This window comes from Hevea brasiliensis, chromosome 4 (assembly GCF_030052815.1).
Source record: "Hevea brasiliensis isolate MT/VB/25A 57/8 chromosome 4, ASM3005281v1, whole genome shotgun sequence".
In the NCBI taxonomy this organism is placed as follows: domain Eukaryota; kingdom Viridiplantae; phylum Streptophyta; class Magnoliopsida; order Malpighiales; family Euphorbiaceae; genus Hevea; species Hevea brasiliensis.
Window position 1 is genome coordinate 69,202,708 of NC_079496.1, and position 19,300 is coordinate 69,222,007.

Below are 19,300 nucleotides of genomic sequence, written 5' to 3' on the forward strand. Positions count from 1 at the left end.
ATTCGGCCAGTTATGATATTTAGGCCATAACTTGAGCTACAAAACTCTAAATTGAGTGATTTAAAAAAAAATGTAACTAGACATAATAAGGAACAACTTTGATGAAGAACATTTGGCCAAATTCTGACCGTAGAATGTCTTAATGGAACAGTGAACTCTAGCACCAAAAACTGAAATTTCTGATTTATTCACCATTGGTTAGAAGTATGGATTGGCAACTAATGCCAACTCTTTTGGGAACCAAAATGTGGTAAATTTATGTGATTAGGACTTATGTAGCTATTATGCATTGAAAAGTCAATAATTTGACCTAAATAGTAAAATGAATAGTAACCTTACATGTAAAGCATGAAAATTCAATCAATAACATGGTAATGTGCCCTAGTACACCTAGTAAGATTGGTTTGGATAGGTTGGCATGCCAATAGAGTTCAGTTAGCAGCACTGCATATGGCATTATGCCATTCTGTGATTTTATGGCTTTTAGCCATTCTGATATTATGATGATACTTGGCCTTGTGCTTAATGTTATTACAGCTTATCAACTGTTCTGTTGCACAGCGGGAGACACTATGTGACCGATGGTGTGACAGCCCGAGGTACTTGGTACCCAGTGCCAGTTTACCCATTTATCCAGTCCAGTCATCCAGTATAGGTTACTTGTGAAGGAGTGAAAGCATGAAAAACACAAGTTTATACCATTGAATTCAAAAAATTTCACCTAGGGTCACATGCATCATGCAAGATTTATTTTATCTATTTGATTTCAATGATAAACAATATATTAAAACTCTTTTAATATGTTTTTGGATCTGTATTTGCCATTTAAGATTTTAGAATTAATCAGATTAATTTTAGAACCCTAGATTAAATCAAGAACAAATACACTAACCTCTTGATGCATTACAGTGTATTTGTGCCTTTTGGATGCGTCTTCAGGACACCAGATGTTGTCCCTCTAGCTTGTCCACACCAAGAACACCTATGGCAGCCCTTGAACAGCTTTTAAAACTTTTTCTATTATTTAGAAAATCAAGTTCTGCCTTTTAAGAGATTAAAGATGTAAACAGAACACTAGAAATAATTTGTAGTATTTTTAATTCAAGAGATTGTTTGCTAATCTCTTAGAATAGATGAGAGATGAAGAAAAAGAAAGAATGGGAGCTTCAAGGTGGCCGCACAAAGGAGGATAGCTGCTGGTTGTGTTGTTTTTTTTTTCATAACAACACTTATATAGCTAGGTCAACACATTAAACCCTTGCCACATGTCACCCTCTGATTGGTTCTAGGTTTAATTGACCCAATCACATTGTGCCAAGTGTCAAACATATATTTAATCTTAATTCTAATCATCTCACATAATTAAAAAACATTTGGCAAGCTTATGTGTAGTGCCATGTGTCACCATCTCATGGTGCCACATGTCACCCTATGAAATGACCAAAATGCTCCTGTGTCTTAATTTTGAGTTCTCAACCCAAAATAATTATTTCTCTTCTTCTAATCAATTTATATCAAATATAAATCAATTAATTAATCTTTATTAATTAATTTCTCATTAATTAAATTCATATTTAAACACTTTATATATAAATTTAACTTATACTATACATCCAATAACCTATATTTGGTTTTAGGTCATGCTAGGGACTTTGCAATCTAATTGCAAACCAAACCTATTTAATTAATCAATTAAACTCTTTAATTAATTAATTAAATCATATTTAATTAGGTGATAAGTTGTGTATATGTGTGACTTACTAGGCTCATCACTAATTGGCAATGAGACATGATATCAACTCTTAATATCATCAGAACTCTTTCTTGCCGTAAATGATTTCTCTAAATCATTTTATGCATCTCATAGACCATGGTTAACACCTAGCATAGCATGCCATGGCCACCTAATTAGTAATAAGGTTTACCTTAAATGAACCTATAATCATATGTTACCATGCACTAGAATCTCTCTGTTACAAAATCCCAACTCAAGCTAGAGTTATGGTTTATGTCAAACCCCATTTGCTATGAATATTATGTTCTCTTTTAATTCCAGTTCTTGATTAAAAAGATTTTCTCATCAGAAACTCTTTCTGAATAAATCTATTTGTCCTGGCCAGGAACTTGAAACATCAAGAACAATTAAATGAACATAGGATTTTATCTCTATTTACTTAGAGGAACAGATTCCATCTTGATCAACACCTTCCTCCATATATAACTAGTAGGAGCTAGCACATGCCCATATACCCATACACAGTACAAGTATAAAAGCAGTATCAAACTCAAACCACCTATATACAAGATAACTGTGCTATCTCAGGTCTAAAGATTATATACACTGATATGATTTATGACAATGCATTGACAAGAGTAAACTCCATGTGCTTGTCATAAGTGTCACTGGTTCGACCTACTTATCATGTATAAGTGCCTATCATGTTTGTTATGTGGCATGACAGTCACCATTCCATCTTATTTATATCTCATATAAATAACTTGGGAACAAACATGAATACAATTTTTCTGGATAAGTCATGTCCTTTTTATGAAGTATCCTCGATTGTGAACTTATTCATGATACTTTGTGCTAGAAATACTGTCACTCATATTCTTAACAACTTAAGAATAGAATTTCTAATAAAATATCAATGGACCTTTTCTATTACATATAAATATATTATGTAAATGAAAAAGTGGAAATGCCTTTTATTAATAAAACATGTACAAGATACATACTAAATGATATGCTCTTGGGTATACTACTAACAACTTGGGCAACAAAAAATGGAAGTTGATAAATTTAATGAAATCGTTGATATAACAAGTGTCAAATAAATAGACTACAAATAATTACTAAAATTTGTCTGCATGAGACATCAATTTATACACTACATATTTATATTTCTTTTAGTTCTTTTTATTTTATTATTGGCACCACTAAGCATTATTGCTTAGTGCATTGCTTTTTGCTACGCATAGGTACTGGAGATATGGAGTGTGATCCCAGTAGACCCCAGTCAGGGTGAGAGTCAGATCTGCTAGTGTCCTGTGTCACCTCTTAGCTATAGTGCATTGGTAGGATGCTAGGCTATATTTTGTATTTTGTGTTTTGTATTTTTGTAAATTTTGTAATTGAACTTTTATTTTGTCATGTATATTGAAACTTATGTGATTATGTATTAATGAAATTATCTGTAAATGGTGTTCATAAATGAAAGTTGAGTATTTATTTATGATTTGAGTACAAATATGATGTGAATTGAATGATTGGAAAGTTTGAGAAACTGATGAGAAATTATTGAAAATTGATGTGATAAATTGGGAGTTGTGGAATAAAATAATTATTGGAAGTGTTTTTCACTTATTTCGAAGAACTGTTTTCTCCATTGTTAGCCGGTACTCTACAGAATTTTCTATAAAATTTTCAAAACCTCAAATGAATTTATAATTTCTATAAATGACTTAAATGAGTCAAATCTCCCAAATTGCATTTCATCATCATAAAGAATTAAATTAAGGAAGGATAAAAATAATTTAGACAAAATATGGTGTTTCGATACATAGTGTGGCATATCTTGCTCGGCTATATTATAGATAGGTAAGGGGTGTCACATTAGCTCTTTTCTATGATTTTCTCTTTTCCACTAGGTTCACAATAGTCCTTAGGACCGCAGCATCATAATTTCTGGTTCAAAATTAGGGTTAAGACTCACCTCGCTGTCACTTCCCAGTAAGGTCACCCATCGCTGTGACCCTCGGCTCATTTACCTTTTTATGCTTTGTTTACCTTTTTATGCTTTGTTTTTCTTACTTATACTTAACTATCTGGCAATCACTATTTATTTTCATTCAGGGCTTATCTAGGTGTCTGAAAAGTGGTTCTAATCCCCTTAATTATCCGGACCAATACCAGTCACCGGAATAGTAAAATATACCAGGCTCTACATATAGGGGTGTTACAATTCTCCTCCCCTTAAAATAAATTTTGTCTTGAAATTTTACTTGGTATTGTCTCTGAACAGCTGTGGGTGTTGTATCGTCATGTTCTCTTCTCGTTCCCAAGTAGCTTCCTAGCCTGAATGATGGTTCCACAGCACCTTAACCAACTGTATTTGCTTGTTTCCCAGCTGCTTCACCTCATATGCCAGAATTTCAATAGGTTCTTCCTCATATGTGAGGTCTGGATTCACCTCAATCTCTACTACTGGTAGTACATGAGATGGATCTAATCTATACCTCCTCAACATAGACACATGGAAGACATTATGTATCTTCTCTAACTCTAAAGGTAGTGCTAGTCGGTATGCCAAGGGACCCAATATGTCCAGTGTTAGTAGTATGCCCTAGAGCATATCATTTAGTATGTATCTTGTACATGTTTATATTAATAAAAGGCATTTTCACTTTTCCGTTTACATATTATATTTATGTGTAATAGAGAAGGTCCATTGATATTTTGTTAGAAATTCTATACTTAAGTTGTTAAGAATATGAGTGACAGTATTTCTAGTACAAAATATCATAAATAGGTTCACAATCGAGGATACTTCATAATAAGGACATGACTTATCCAGAAAGATTGTATTCATGTTTGTTCCTAAGTTATTTATACGAGATATAAATAAGATGGAATTGTGAGTCTCATGCCATATAACAAACATGATAGGCACTTATACATGATAAGTAGGCCGAACCAGTGACACTTATGACAAGCACATAGAGTTTACTCTTGTCAATATATTGTCATAAATCATGTCAGTGCATATAATCTTTAGACCTGAGATAGCACAGTTATCTTGTATATAGGTGATTTGAGTTTGATACTACTTTCATACTTGTACTGTGTATGGGTATATGGGCATGTGTTGTCTCCTACTAGTTATATATGGAGGTAGGTGTTGATCAAGATGGAATCTGTTCTTCTAAGTAAATAGAGATAAAATCCTATGTTCATTTAATTGTTCTTGATGTTTCAAGTTCCTGGCCAGGGCAGATAGATTTATTCAGAAAAAGTTTCTGATGAGAAAATCTTTTTAATCAAGAACTGGAATTAAAAAGGAACATAATATTCATAGCAAATAGAGTTTGACATAAACCATGACTCCAGCTTTAGTTGGGATTTTGTAACAGAGAGATTCTAGTGCATGGTAACATATGATTATAGGTTCATTTAAGGTAAACCTTAATACTGATTGGGTGGCCATGGCATGCTATGCTAGGTGTTAACCATGGTCTATGAGGTGCATAAAATGATTTAGAGAAATCATTTATGGTAAGAAAGAGTTCTGATGATATTAAGAGTTGATATCATGTCTCATTGCCAATTAGTGATGAGCCTAGTAAGTCACACACATACACAAGTAATCACCTAATTAAATATGATTTAATTAATTAATTAAAGAGTTTAGTTGATTAATTAAATAGGTTTGATTTGCAATTAGATTGCAAAGTCCCTAGCATGACTTAAAACCAAATCTAGATTATTAGATGTATATGGGTAAGTTAAATTTATATTTAAAGTGTTTAAATATGAATTTAATTAATGTGAAATTGATTAATAGAGATTAATTAATTAATTTATATTTGATATAAATTGATTAGAAGAAGAGAAATAATTACTTTGGGTTGAGAACTCAAAATTAAGACACATGGGCATTTTGTTCATTTCACAAGGTGACATGTGGCACCATGAGATGGTGACACATGACATTACACATAAGCTTGCCAAATGTCTTTTAATCATATAAGATGATTAAAATTAAGATTAAATATAGGTTTGACACTTAGCACAATGTGATTGGGTCAATTAAACCTAGAACCAATCAGAGGGTGACATGTGGCTAGAGTTTTATGTGTTGACCTACCTATATAAGTGTTGTTATGAAAAGAGAAAAAAATAACCAGCAGCTTATATCCTTGGTGCCGCCACCCAAGAGGCTCTCCCTTCTCATCTTCTTCATCTCTCATCTATTCCAAGAGATTAGCAAACAATCTCTTGAATTAAAAATACTAGAAATTATTTCTAGTGTCCTGTTTACATCTTTAATCTCTTAAAAGGAAAAACTTGATTTTCTAAATTATAGAAAAAGCTTTAGAAGCTGTTCAAGGGCTGCCATAGGTGTTCTTGGTATGGACAAGCTAGAGGGACAACATCTGGTGTCCTGAAGACGCATCCGAAAGGCACAAATACATTGCAGTGCATCAAGAGGTTAGTGTATTTATTCTTGATCTAATCTAGGGTTCTAAAATTAATCTGATTAATTTTAAAATCTTAAAAGGCAAATACAGATCCAAAAACATATTAAAAGAGTTTTAATATGTTGTTTATCATTGAAATCAAATAGATAAAAATAAATCTTGCATGATGCAAGTGACCCTAGGTGAAAATTTTTGAATTCAATGATATAAACTTGTATTTTTCATGCTTCCGCTCCTTCAATTGGTATCAGAGCCACTATATTTGCCATTTAGATTGTTGATTATATGATTTAATTGAGTGATTTGATAATGAGATGATTAATCCATTGCTGGTTGCAATGGATGTGTGGCGGCATGCTTGATGAACTCCAACATGGTGCGCATGGTTTGGCTTCATAGGTGGTGCAAGGTTTGGCTTTTTAATTCTGCAATTGTTATATGATCTAAGGCCTATCATATGACTAATTAAAGTGTTTAATTAGTAGTTTTAATCACACAATTAAATTTTGATTGAAATCAGAATTTTAAAATTTGTTTGAATGTGATTCAAATATGAATTTTAAAAGTTATTTGAATGTGATTCAAATATAAATTTTTAAAGTTGTTTGAATAATATTAAGATCTTATCACATCCTACTCTCCCGTAAGGCATAACATGATCCTGTAGTATACCTAATGAATTACCAATTTCGTCTCCTGATAACCCATTAAATACACTACAAGGGATTTTAAAACTTTTCTTACTTCTTTTTACAGTGGTGAGCACTATTAATAGGTGTTAAAAATTTTTTTGAACTGAAGTGAAACAGCTAACACATTTGAATAATTAACAATTTCTGAAAAAATTTTAGCAGAGTGTCCTCTGTAATTTGAATAAAATGGTTCTCCAAAAACCTGTAAAAAGCACTTCAAATACATTTCTCAATCTCAAACTCCAACATCCAAATCAACACAATAAGTTTCTCAACATTTGTCTACTCAATCCACAATAATTTTCTAGTGTTTTCAAAACCTAAGATAAAAGAAATATATCACAATATTTACAAACCCAAATAATTTACAAATTTAGTTTACAACTTTAATGTACAATTTTAATTTACAACTGCTCAAAACCAAGAACACTATATACATAAAGTGAATATACATTATAATACAAAATGCAAAATATGGTATACTCAATATACCCGATGAACTCTCAATATAGCATTAGCAGCCTAGTCTCACGCCTGTCGATCTACTACCTGCACAAAGAATGAAAAGCTATCGCTGAGTAAAATTTACTCAGTGGTGAACAATAATAATTTGAAATGTGATACATAAATCTTTTATTGACAATTCACAAATCAAATAATTCACAATTCCATTTCACAATTTACAAAGTTCATATAACACAAATTTGATCAAACAATTGAATAACACAGTTTTGCCAATCAATAACACCATTTGATCAAATAACTGAATAATACAGTTTTGCTAATCAATAACACAATTTAGGCCATGACACAATTTTTTTTGTACATGCCGTGTTGTACAACACGACAAGACACACTCACCCCAATAATCAAAATCAATGAGGGAGGAAGCTAGCTAGATAATGAGTACTCATCCACACTCACCTCACACTGGCAATTCAAAGAGGGAGGAACATAATCACACTCACCCCAGACTGATAAGTCAAAGAGGGAGGAATATAATAACAGTGTCATGCCAAGTGTGAATCAAAATAATTCCAAATCACAATATTTCATACAATTCCCAAATCACATTTTATCTCAAAATTTCCATTTGCAAAGTAGGCAACACAATAATTTCCAAATAAGATTCTCAAAGCCAAAACAATAAAAAATTATTCATAACTCATTTCTCCAAATAAATTTTCTAGTAAAAGCAGTGAATATAAAAAGTATTGTGCATAGATACAATTTAAAACTATAATGTTCAAATAAATTTTTAAGTAGAAAATAAGAAATCAAAATTATTGTGCACAAGCACAATTTAAAACAATAATATACAAATAATCATAATTTATTTCAATTGAAAAATTCAAAAGAAATAACTATTGTGCACAAACCTCTAATATATGCCTCTTGGCCCTGACTCAGTATTTCTTATGCTTCTCAATATCCTTTTCAATTGAAATACACAATTTAAAGTGTTTCAGTACTCAATGAATTTGTTTCTAATAATAAAATCCAATATTTAAATTTTCTTGGTACTATTCTCTTCAATTCATTTCATTAGTCAACCTATAATATTGACCCTTGATGCACTCTAAGGCAGTCAATTCTAATGTTACCAATATATCACATTTAATAGCCTTTTAGTGTTGGTACATGTAACCAAATTCATTTTCAAGTATATTGCATTTTATTGCAATTTGCTGGATTTTGGTATACTAATTTGACCCTAAAGCATATCATTTAGTATGTATCTTGTACATGTTTATATTAATAAAAGGCATTTTTACTTTTTTGTTTACATAATATATTTATGTGTAATAGAGAAGGTCCATTGATATTTTGTTAGAAATTCTATTCTTAAGTTGTTAAGAATATGAGTGACAGTATTTCTAGTACAAAGTATCATAAATAGGTTCACAATCAAGGATACTTCGTAATAAAGACATGACTTATCCAGAAAGATTGTATTCATGATTGTTCCCAAGTTATTTATATGAGATATAAATAAGATGGAATAGTGAGTCTCATGTCATATAACAAACATGATAGGCACTTATACATGATAAGTAGGCCGAACTAGTGACACTTATGACAAGCACATGGAGTTTACTCTTGTCAATATATTGTCATAAATCATACAAGTGCATATAATCTTTAGACCTGAGGTAGCATAGTTATCTTGTATATAGGTGGTTTGAGTTTGATACTGCTTTCATACTTGTACTGTGTATGGGTATATGGGCAAGTGTTGACTCCTACTAGTTATATATGGAGGTAGGTGTTGATCAAGATAAAATCTGTTCCTCTAAGTAAATAGAGATAAAATCCTATATTCATTTAATTGTTCTTGATGTTTCAAGTTCCTGGCCAGAACAGATAGATTTATTCAGAAAGAGTTTCTGATGAGAAAATCTTTTTAATCAAGAGCTGGAATTAAAAGAAAACATAATATTCGTAGCAAATGGAGTTTGACATAAATCATGACTCCAGGTTGAGTTGAGATTTTGTAACAGAGAGATTCTAGTGCATGGTAACATATGATTATAGGTTCATTTAAGGTAAACCTTATTACTGATTGGGTGGCCATGTCATGCTATGCTAGGTGTTAACCATGGTCTATGAGGTACATAAAATGATTTAGAGAAATCATTTATGGTAAGAAAGAGTTCTGATGATCTTAAAAGTTGATATCATGTCTCATTGCCAATTAGTGATGAGCCTAGTAAGTCACACACATACATAAGTAATCACCTAATTAAATATGATTTAATTAATTAATTAAATAGTTTAATTAATTAATTAAATAGGTTTGGTTTGCAATTAGATTGCAACGTCCCTAGCATGACTTGGAACTAAATCTAAATTATTAGATGTATATGGGTAAGTTAAATTTATATTTAAAGTGTTTAAATATAAATTAAATTAATGAGAAATTAATTAATAGAGATTAATTAATTAATTTATATTTGATATAAATTGATTAAAAGAAGAGAAATAATTATTTTGGATTGAGAACTCAAAATTAAGACATAAGGGCATTTTGGTCATTTCACAGGGTGACATGTGGCACCATGAGATGGTGACACATGGCATTACACATTAGCTTGCCAAATGTCTTTTAATCATGTAAGATGATTAAAATTAAGATTATATATAGGTTTGACACTTGGCACAATGTGATTGGGTCAATTAAACCTAGAACTAATCAGAGGGTGACATGTGGCAAGGGTTTAATGTGTTGACCTACCTATATAAGTATTGTTATGAAAAAAGAAAAAAATAACCAGCAGCTTATATCCTTGGTGCCGCCACCTAAGAGGCTTTCCCTTTTCATCTTCTTCATCTCTCATCTATTCCAAGAGATTAGCAAACAATCTCTTGAATTAAAAATACTAGAAATTGTTTATAGTGTCCTGTTTACATCTTTAATCTCTTAAAAGGAAAAACTTAATTTTCTAAATAATAGAAAAAGCTTTAGAAGCTGTTCAAGGGCTGCCATAGGTGTTTTTGATGTGGACAAGCTAGAGAGACAACATCTGGTGTCCTAAAGATGCATTCGAAAGGCACAAATACACTGTAGTGCATCAAGAGGTTAGTGTATTTGTTCTTGATCTATTCTAGGGTTCTAAAATTTATCTGATTAATTTTAAAATCTTAAATGGAAAATACAAATCCAAAAACATATTAAAAGAGTTTTAATATGTTGTTTATCATTGAAATCAAATAGATAAAAATAAATCTTGCATGATGCATGTGACCCTAGGTGAAAATTTTTGAATTCAATGGTATAAACTTGTGTTTTTCATGCTTCCTCTCCTTCATCCAGAACCTCATATGGTCCAATGAAACATGGGCTCAGTTTCCCCTTTCTACCAAATCTCATAATTTTCTTCCAAGGGGAAACCTTAAGGAATACTTTTTCACCCACTGCATACTTAATGTCTCTTCTCTTCAGATCTATGTAGGACTTCTGACGATCTGATGCAGCCTTGAGTCAATCTCTGATCAATCTAATTTTCTCTTATGTCTGCTGAATAATTTCTGAGCCAATCATCTTTCTTTCACCCACTTCATCCCAACACAAAGGAGTTCTGCACTTTCTGCCATATAGAGCTTCATATGGATTCTTCCCAATGCTTGATTGGTAGCTGTTGTTGTAAGCAAACTCAATCAAAGGCAAGTGTGTGTCCCAACTGCCTTCAAACTCAATCACACAAGCCCATAGCATGTTCTCCAAGATTTGAATTACCCTCTCAGACTGGCCATCTATCTGTGGGTGGAATGCCGTGCTAAAGTTCAATCTAGTTCCTAGGGCTCTTTGAAGACTACCCCAGAATTTAGAAGTGAACCTAGGGTCTCTGTCTAATACAATTGATACTGGCATGCCATATAGTCTCACAATCTCATCTATGTACAATTTGGCCAATCTCTCCAGGCTATAGTCCATTCGAACTGGCAAAAAATGAGTAGATTTGGTCAGTCTATCAACTATGACCCATACTGCATCATGGCTCTTCTATGTTCTCGGAAGTCCCATCACAAAATCCATCATTATTCTTTCCCATTGCCATTCAGGTACTGGTAGTGGATGTAATAAACCAGCTGGGACTTGATGTTCTGCCTTCACTTGCTGATAAGTTAGGCATTTAGAGATAAATTCAGCTACATCCCTTTTCATACCCATCCACTAGTAATGCTCTTTTAGCCCTCTGTACATTTTAGTGACACCGGGGTGCATAGCAAAAGGAGACTCATGTGCTTCCTTCATAATGATCTGTCTCAAATCAACATCATTAGGAACGCATATTCTGCCCTGGTGTAATAGTAGACCATCATCTCTCACTGAGAATTCTAGTTTTTTGCCCTGTCGGACTTCTTCCAGTAGTTTCTGATATCTTTCATCATTCTGAGCAGCCATTCGGATCTGATCAATCAACACTGGCTATACATGCCATGCAACTACCGTTTGCCCCTCATCATTTACTTCTAAACTAGCTTGTAGTGCTTTCAACTCATGTACCATGGACAAGTAAGAAATTCTTAGACTTGCCATAGTCTTACAACTTAATGCGTTAGCCACCACATTTGCTTTCCCTGGATGGTAGTCTATTAGACAATCGTAGTCTTTAATCAGTTCCAACCATTTCCTCTGTCTCAAATTCAACTCTTTCTGAGTGTTTAGATACTTCAAGCTCTTGTGATCTGTGTAGATGTAGCATTTCTCCCCATACAAATAGTGTCTCCAGATCTTCAGAGCAAATACAATAGCTGTAAGCTCCAAGTCATGTGTTGGATAATTCCTCTCATGCGGTTTGAGCTGGCGTGATGTATATGCAACAACATTTCAATCTTACATTAGTACACAGCCTAACCCATTGTGAGAAGCATCGCTTTATACTATATATTCTTTACTTAGTATAAGTAAAGTTAGGACTAGAGCTTTAGTCAAACATCTCTTCAACTCATCAAAACTCTACTAGCATTTATTCGTCCACTAAAATTTCACGTCTTTCTGAAGCAGCTTAGTCAGGGGAGAAGCCAACATAGAGAACCCCTTTACAAATCGACGATAGTATCCAGCTAAACCCAGAAAACTGCGAATTTCTGTGACATTCCTGGGTGGCTTCCAATTATGGATAGCTTCTATTTTGCTAGGATCTACCTTAATGCCTTATGCCGATACTATGTGCCCCAGGAAGGATAATTCCTTTAGCCAAAATTCACACTTTGACAATTTTACATATAGTTGTTTCTCCCTCAAGGTCTGCAGTATAATCCGCAGATGCTTATCATGCTCCTCTGCACTCTTCGAATATACCAAGATGTCTTCAATAAATACCACCACAAACTGATCGAGGTATGGTCTGAAGATAGTGTTCATCAGATCCATAAATGCAGCTGGAGCATTAGTTAACTCGAATGGCATGACCAGGAACTCATAATAGCCATATCGAGTTCTAAAAGCAGTTTTAGGGATACTCTACTCTTGCACCTTTAGCTGATAATAACCTGATTTCAGGTCAATTTTGGAGAACACAGCTGCACCCCTTAACTGATCAAACAAGTCATCAATGTGGGGCAACGGGTATCTATTCTTTACTATCACCTTATTCAACTATCGGTAATGAATACATAAGCAGAGGGTGCCATCTTTCTTTTTTAACAAAAAACACTGGCGCTCCCCAAGGCAACACACGAGGGCGAATAAAGCCCTTATCAAGAAACTCTTGCAACTGTATCTTCAACCTTTTCAATTCTGCTAGAGCCATTTTGTATGGTTTTATGGAGATTGGGTCCACACCAGGCATTACATCAATCTCAAACTGCACCTCTCTTTCTAGAGGTAATTCTGGCAACTCATCAGGGAACACATTCGGAAACTCGCATACTATAGGGATATCCCTCAATGTTGAACTTTCCACTTGGGTGTCTACCACATGTGCCAAGTATGCTTCACACCCTTTTTTAATCATCTTCCTGGCTAGTGCAGCCGAAATGATGTTTGATGGCAATAACTGCCTTTCATCGTGTATTACCATATCATCGTACAAAGGGAGACCAAAAGTGATGTCTTTAGTCTACAATCAATCATTGCATGATGCCTGGCTAACCAATCTATGCCCAAGATAATATCATAATCTCTGAAGGGCATTTCAATCAAATCTGACAAAAAAAACATGTCCTTAGATCACCAAAGGATAATCTCTATACATTCTATTGACTCAAACCTCTTGTCCTAACGGACTAGTTACTAGCACCTCAAAACCCATTTTGACACATGGAACAACAAGGGAACTAATGATGCTAGCACTAACATACGAATGAGTAAAGCCCGGATCAAATAGTACAAATACATCTTGATCAGAGATAGAGAATGTACCGACCATAATGTCAGAAGTTTCAGCTTCTTCTCGCTGTCTTATAGTGTAGACTCTAGCCGGAGCATTACCTTGTTATGACTGGTTTACTGTACCCTGACTGCCTGAAGTGCTGCCATGACCTCTGCTAACTGGTTGTGAACCTCATATAGCAGAACTCTGAATAGATCCTTCTGCAGTAATAGGAGGTGGCCCAAATCTACAGGCACTAGTATAGTCTTTAGCTAGATGCCCCATACCCCGGCAGTTAAAATAGGCTCCCGAAGCCCAATAACATATCCCACCATGGGTCTTACCACATGTCTCACAAGGGCGGGGAAGGTGAGAACTCCTGGTCGTGTGCTGACCAGACCAAAGGGGTCTCTGTCCAGAAAATCTACCCCTACCAGACCTTCCACCTCTGCTTGATCCCCTAAATTTCTTTCTTTTTCTAGTATTTCCACTGGAATTTTGATCCACTAACTTTCCATTTTTCTCTTTTTCTGATTTCTCTGTCCTCTCTGTTTTCTCTTTCACTGGTGCCCCTTCTGACTCAATTCTTTCTAACTCAAGTGCTTGAGAGATGAGCTCAGATAAGTTATTATGTCTGAATCCAACCACTTGCATCCTGAGACTGGGCTTCAAGCCAGTTTAAAACCTCTTACATCTTTCTCTGCTGGTAGAAAGTAAACTCCCTGCATAGTGGCTCAGGTGGGAGAACTCCCTTTCATATTCTGCCACTGATCTGCTTCCTTGTTTTAGACTTAAAAATTCCTATAGCTTCTGGTCCACATAAGCATCTAGGATATATTTTTGTCTGAATACTTAAATTTCAATTCATTCATGAAGTACAGTTTCTAGAACACTCTGTCCATTCTCTCCAACCATTGCTCTGCCTCTAAAGGGTCCGTTGTGCCCTTAAACTCTGTAGCCCCATATTTAAGTAGCTTGTCATACTACTTGGCTGGAGGCGGAGGTTGCACCACAGGTGTCTAAAGTGGAGCTTGAGTAGGCATGCTTCCAGCCATTTGTTGAAACATCGTAGCCATCTGCTGGGCAAATTGTGCAGGAAACTGCAGCAATAGTGGGGCTGGTGCCACTGATCCACTCACATTTTGAAGAGCTGGGGCTTCCCCTTGTGCCTCAACCTCTACTGATTGTTCTACCGAGCGGTCCCCTTCTTTCATTTCAATTCGAGGGTATTATATCTCTTGAACAAATAACACAAGGAGATTTCCCTCCATTAGTTCATATTTATAATGTAATGCACTGTATGTATCAAATAAGGACATTGAATAGTTGTACTTATCAAATAAGCTATACAAATTTACAAGTCAAAACATACTTTAAAAATTTGCTCTGATACCACTAAAACATGTCACACCTTATCCCTCTATAAGGCATAATATGATCCTGTAGTATACCTAATAAATTACTGAACTTCACCTACCGATAACCTATTAAATACACTACAAGGGATTTTAAAATAATTTTCTTACTTTTTGAAGGTGGTGAGCTTTTTTAGCAAGTATTAAAAATGTTTAATTGAAGTTTAAAAGTTAGGTAAAATTTTTAACCATTTTTATTTTTCCATAAATTTTGTAAAAATTTCGGCAAAGTGCTGGCTGTAATTGAGAAAAACTAAAATTTTTTTTGACCTGTAGAGAAGCACTTCCTATATTTCACTTCATCAAAATCAACCACCATCACAACTCAAATCAACACAATTTTTCTCAACTCCACAATTCAAGTCAATTCTCAACTCAATTATTTTCAAAACTAATACTAAAGAATTTCATTCATCGATCTAAATTTACATCAGAAAATCCAAAATAATATTATTACAAGTTTTGTACAGCTGCTCAAGACCAATTTACAACATGTACATACAGTTATATACATCAAAATAAATATGTACAATAAGGCTATAATGTTATACCCGATAAAATCTCAAAAGCAATGCTGTAGTCCTCAGCAGCTCACTCAGCTGCTCTACTAGTCTCTCTACCAGTGATAGCAATAAAAAAGCCATCGCTGAGTATAATGACTCAGCGGTTCACAACATACTAAAAATACTAATTTATGAATAAATTAAATCACACTTATCCAAATATGGTACTGAAAATGGTACACAAATACAAAACACAATTTAAAATAGTGTCAAATAATTTTTTCACTTCAGAAGTCACAAAACAAATTTCTATAAAAACACACAGTCATATCATGCTATTAATATATTGTTCATCTCAATAGCCAGAGGCTTATGTGTTAGTAGTATGCCCTAGAGCATATCATCTAGTATGTATCTTGTACATGTTTTTATTAATAAAAGACATTTCCACTTTTCCGTTTACATAATATATTTATGTGTAATAGAAAATGTCCATTGATATTTTGTTAGAAATATTATTCTTAAGTTGTTGAGAATATGAGTGACAATATTTCTAGCACAAAATATCATAACTAGGTTCACAATCGAGGATACTTCATAATAAAGACATGACTTATCCAGAAAGATTGTATTCATTTTTGTTCCCAAGTTATTTGTATGAGATATAAATAAGATGGAATGGTCAGTCACATGCCATATGACAAACATGATAGGCACTTATAAATGATAAGTAGGCCGAACCAGTGACACTTATGACAAGCACATAGAGTTTACTCTTGTCAATGCATTGTCATAAATCATATCAGTGCATATAATCTTTAGACCTGAGATAGCACAGTTATCTTGTATATAGGTGGTTTGAGTTTGATACTGCTTTTATACTTGTACTGTGTATGGGTATATGGGCATGTGTTGGCTCCTACTGGCTATATATGGAGGTAGGTATTGATCAAGATGGAATCTGTTCCTTTAATTAAATAGAGATAAAATCCTATGTTCATTTAATTATTCTTGATGTTTCAAGTTCCTGGCCAGGACAGATAGATTTAATCGGAAAAGAGTTTCTGATGAGAAAATCTTTTTAATCAAGAACTGGAATTAAAAGAGAACATAATATTCATAGCAAATGGAGTTTGACATAAACCATAACTCCAGCTTGAGTTGGGATTTTGTAACAGAGAGATTCTAGTGCATGGTAACATATGATTATAGGTTCATTTAAGGTAAACCTTATTACTGATTGGGTGGCCATGGCATGCTATGCTAGGTGTTAACCATGGTCTATGAGGTGCATAAAATGATTTAGAGAAATTATTTATGGTAAGAAAGAGTTCTGATGATATTAAGAGTTGATATCATATCTCATTGCCAATTAGTGATGAGCCTAGTAAGTCACACACATACATAAGTTATCACCTAATTAAATATGATTTAATTAATTAATTAAAGAGTTTAATTGATTAATTAAATAGGTTTGGTTTGCAATTAGATTGCAAAGCCCCTAACATGACTTGAAACCAAATCTAGGTTATTGGATATACAGTATAAGTTAAATTTATATTTAAAATGTTTAAATATGAATTTAATTAATGAGAAATTAATTTATAATGATTAATTAATTTATTTATATTTGATATAAATTGATTATAAGAAGAGAAATAATTATTTTGGGTTGAGAACTCAAAATTAAGACACAGGGGCATTTTGGTCATTTCACAGGGTGACATGTGGCACCATGAGATGGTGACACATGGCATTATACATAAGCTTGCCAAATGTCTTTTAATCATGTAAGATGATTAAAATTAAGATTAAATATAGGTTGAACACTTGGCACAATGTGATTGGGTCAATTAAACCTAGAACCAATTAGAGGGTGACATGTGGCAAGGGTTTAATGTGTTGACCTAGCTAAAGAAAATAAATAACCAGTAGCTGCTCCTCCTTTTTGCCGCCACTGTGAAACTCTCCCTCTCTTCTTCTTCATCTCTAATCTATTCCAAGAGATTAGCAAACAATCTCTTGAATTAAAAATACCAAAAATCGTTTCTAGTGTCCTGTTTACATCTTTAATCTCTTAAAAGGAAGAACTTGATTTTCTAATTAATAGAAAAAGCTTTAGAAGCTATTCAAGGGCTGCCATAGGTGAACTTGGTGTGGACAAGCTTGAGGGGCAACATCTGGTGTCCTAAAGACGCATCCAAAAGGCACAAATACACTGCAGTGCATCAAGAGGTTAGTGTATTTGTTCTTGATCTAATCTAGGGTTCTAAAATTAATCTGATTAATTTTAAAATCTTAAATGGCAAATACAGATCCAAAAACATATTAAAAGTGTTTTAATATGTTGTTAATCATTGAAATCAAATAGATAAAAATAAATCTTGCGTAATGCATGTGACCCTAGGTGAAAATTTTTGAATTCAATGGTATAAACTTGTGTTTTTCATGCTTTCGCTCCTTCATTATGAGGAATACCAAGGCTAGCTAGCTCAAATCTATGGGTACCCATTCAAATTTCTTCCTCTACTGGCACACACCTCAACACTTCAGCCAGAGAGGGAATACAAAACTAATTCCTCCCACTAGTGAGGCTAGTGAGGTATTCAGATATGTGGTCATGACACTGTGATTTCAAAACTATCTTAACAATTTTCTAAACATTACTTTGCAATTCAAACACACACAATTTATTTTTCCAATAGTTTAGATCAAAAGCATATTGTTCCTTTTAATAATAATTTCAATACAAATAAGTCACAATTTAATATCATAATTCATTCAAAACAATTTGTAGAAAAAAATTTACAAAAATTTCTATGTTATGCACAAACCTCGTGCGAGTCGCCTCTAGGCCTTGACTTGATGTTTTCTTTCCTTTTTCCATATTCTTTTTAACTGAAACACACAATTTGCAGTGTTTCAGTATCATAACTTATAATAAATCCAATAATAAATTTTTGTCTACTTATTTCTAATCTTAATATACTTAAAATCATGTTCTTAAAAATTTGCATTTTGGGGTTACTATTCATGGTACTATTCATATCAAAATATTGACATTCTTATGCTTAATAGGTATGTGAATTCCAATTACACTCACATACCACATTTTGAGTGTCAAGTTTGTTGGTCTTGGTTGCCATTTCAATTTTTAGGTCTTCTAATGACAATTTCAAATTTTTAGTTTTTGTGCCCTGTATTGCACTGTTCCATTGGTCTAGTTGCTGTGAAAATTTAGCTAAATGTTCTTCATAAAAGTTGTTCCTAATTGTCTTAGTTTTAATTCCCTTTTTGAATCATTCCATTTGGAGTTTTGTAGGCCAAGATATGGCCATTTGAATAAGGCTGGCCGGATTGGTGTTACCCAGAATTTCTGAGCACCTAATTGGTTCTGGCAGTTTTGGACCACTAAATTTAGGTGACAATTTCACTTGGTTATGGGCAGAATTTGGGTTGGTGTTCTTCATAAAAGTTGTAGTGCTATGTCATACCTTTCCAATGTCACAAACATCAGATCATTTGGACCTGTCTAGACCAAGTTATGGCCAAATGAACAAACACTATTCATTTGGTCATTTTGGTACAGTGGTAGTGCACAATATCCGGGTTTGACCTATTCTAAATGAAAAATGTGTCATTATGTGTCTATTTTCATTCCCAATTGGCCT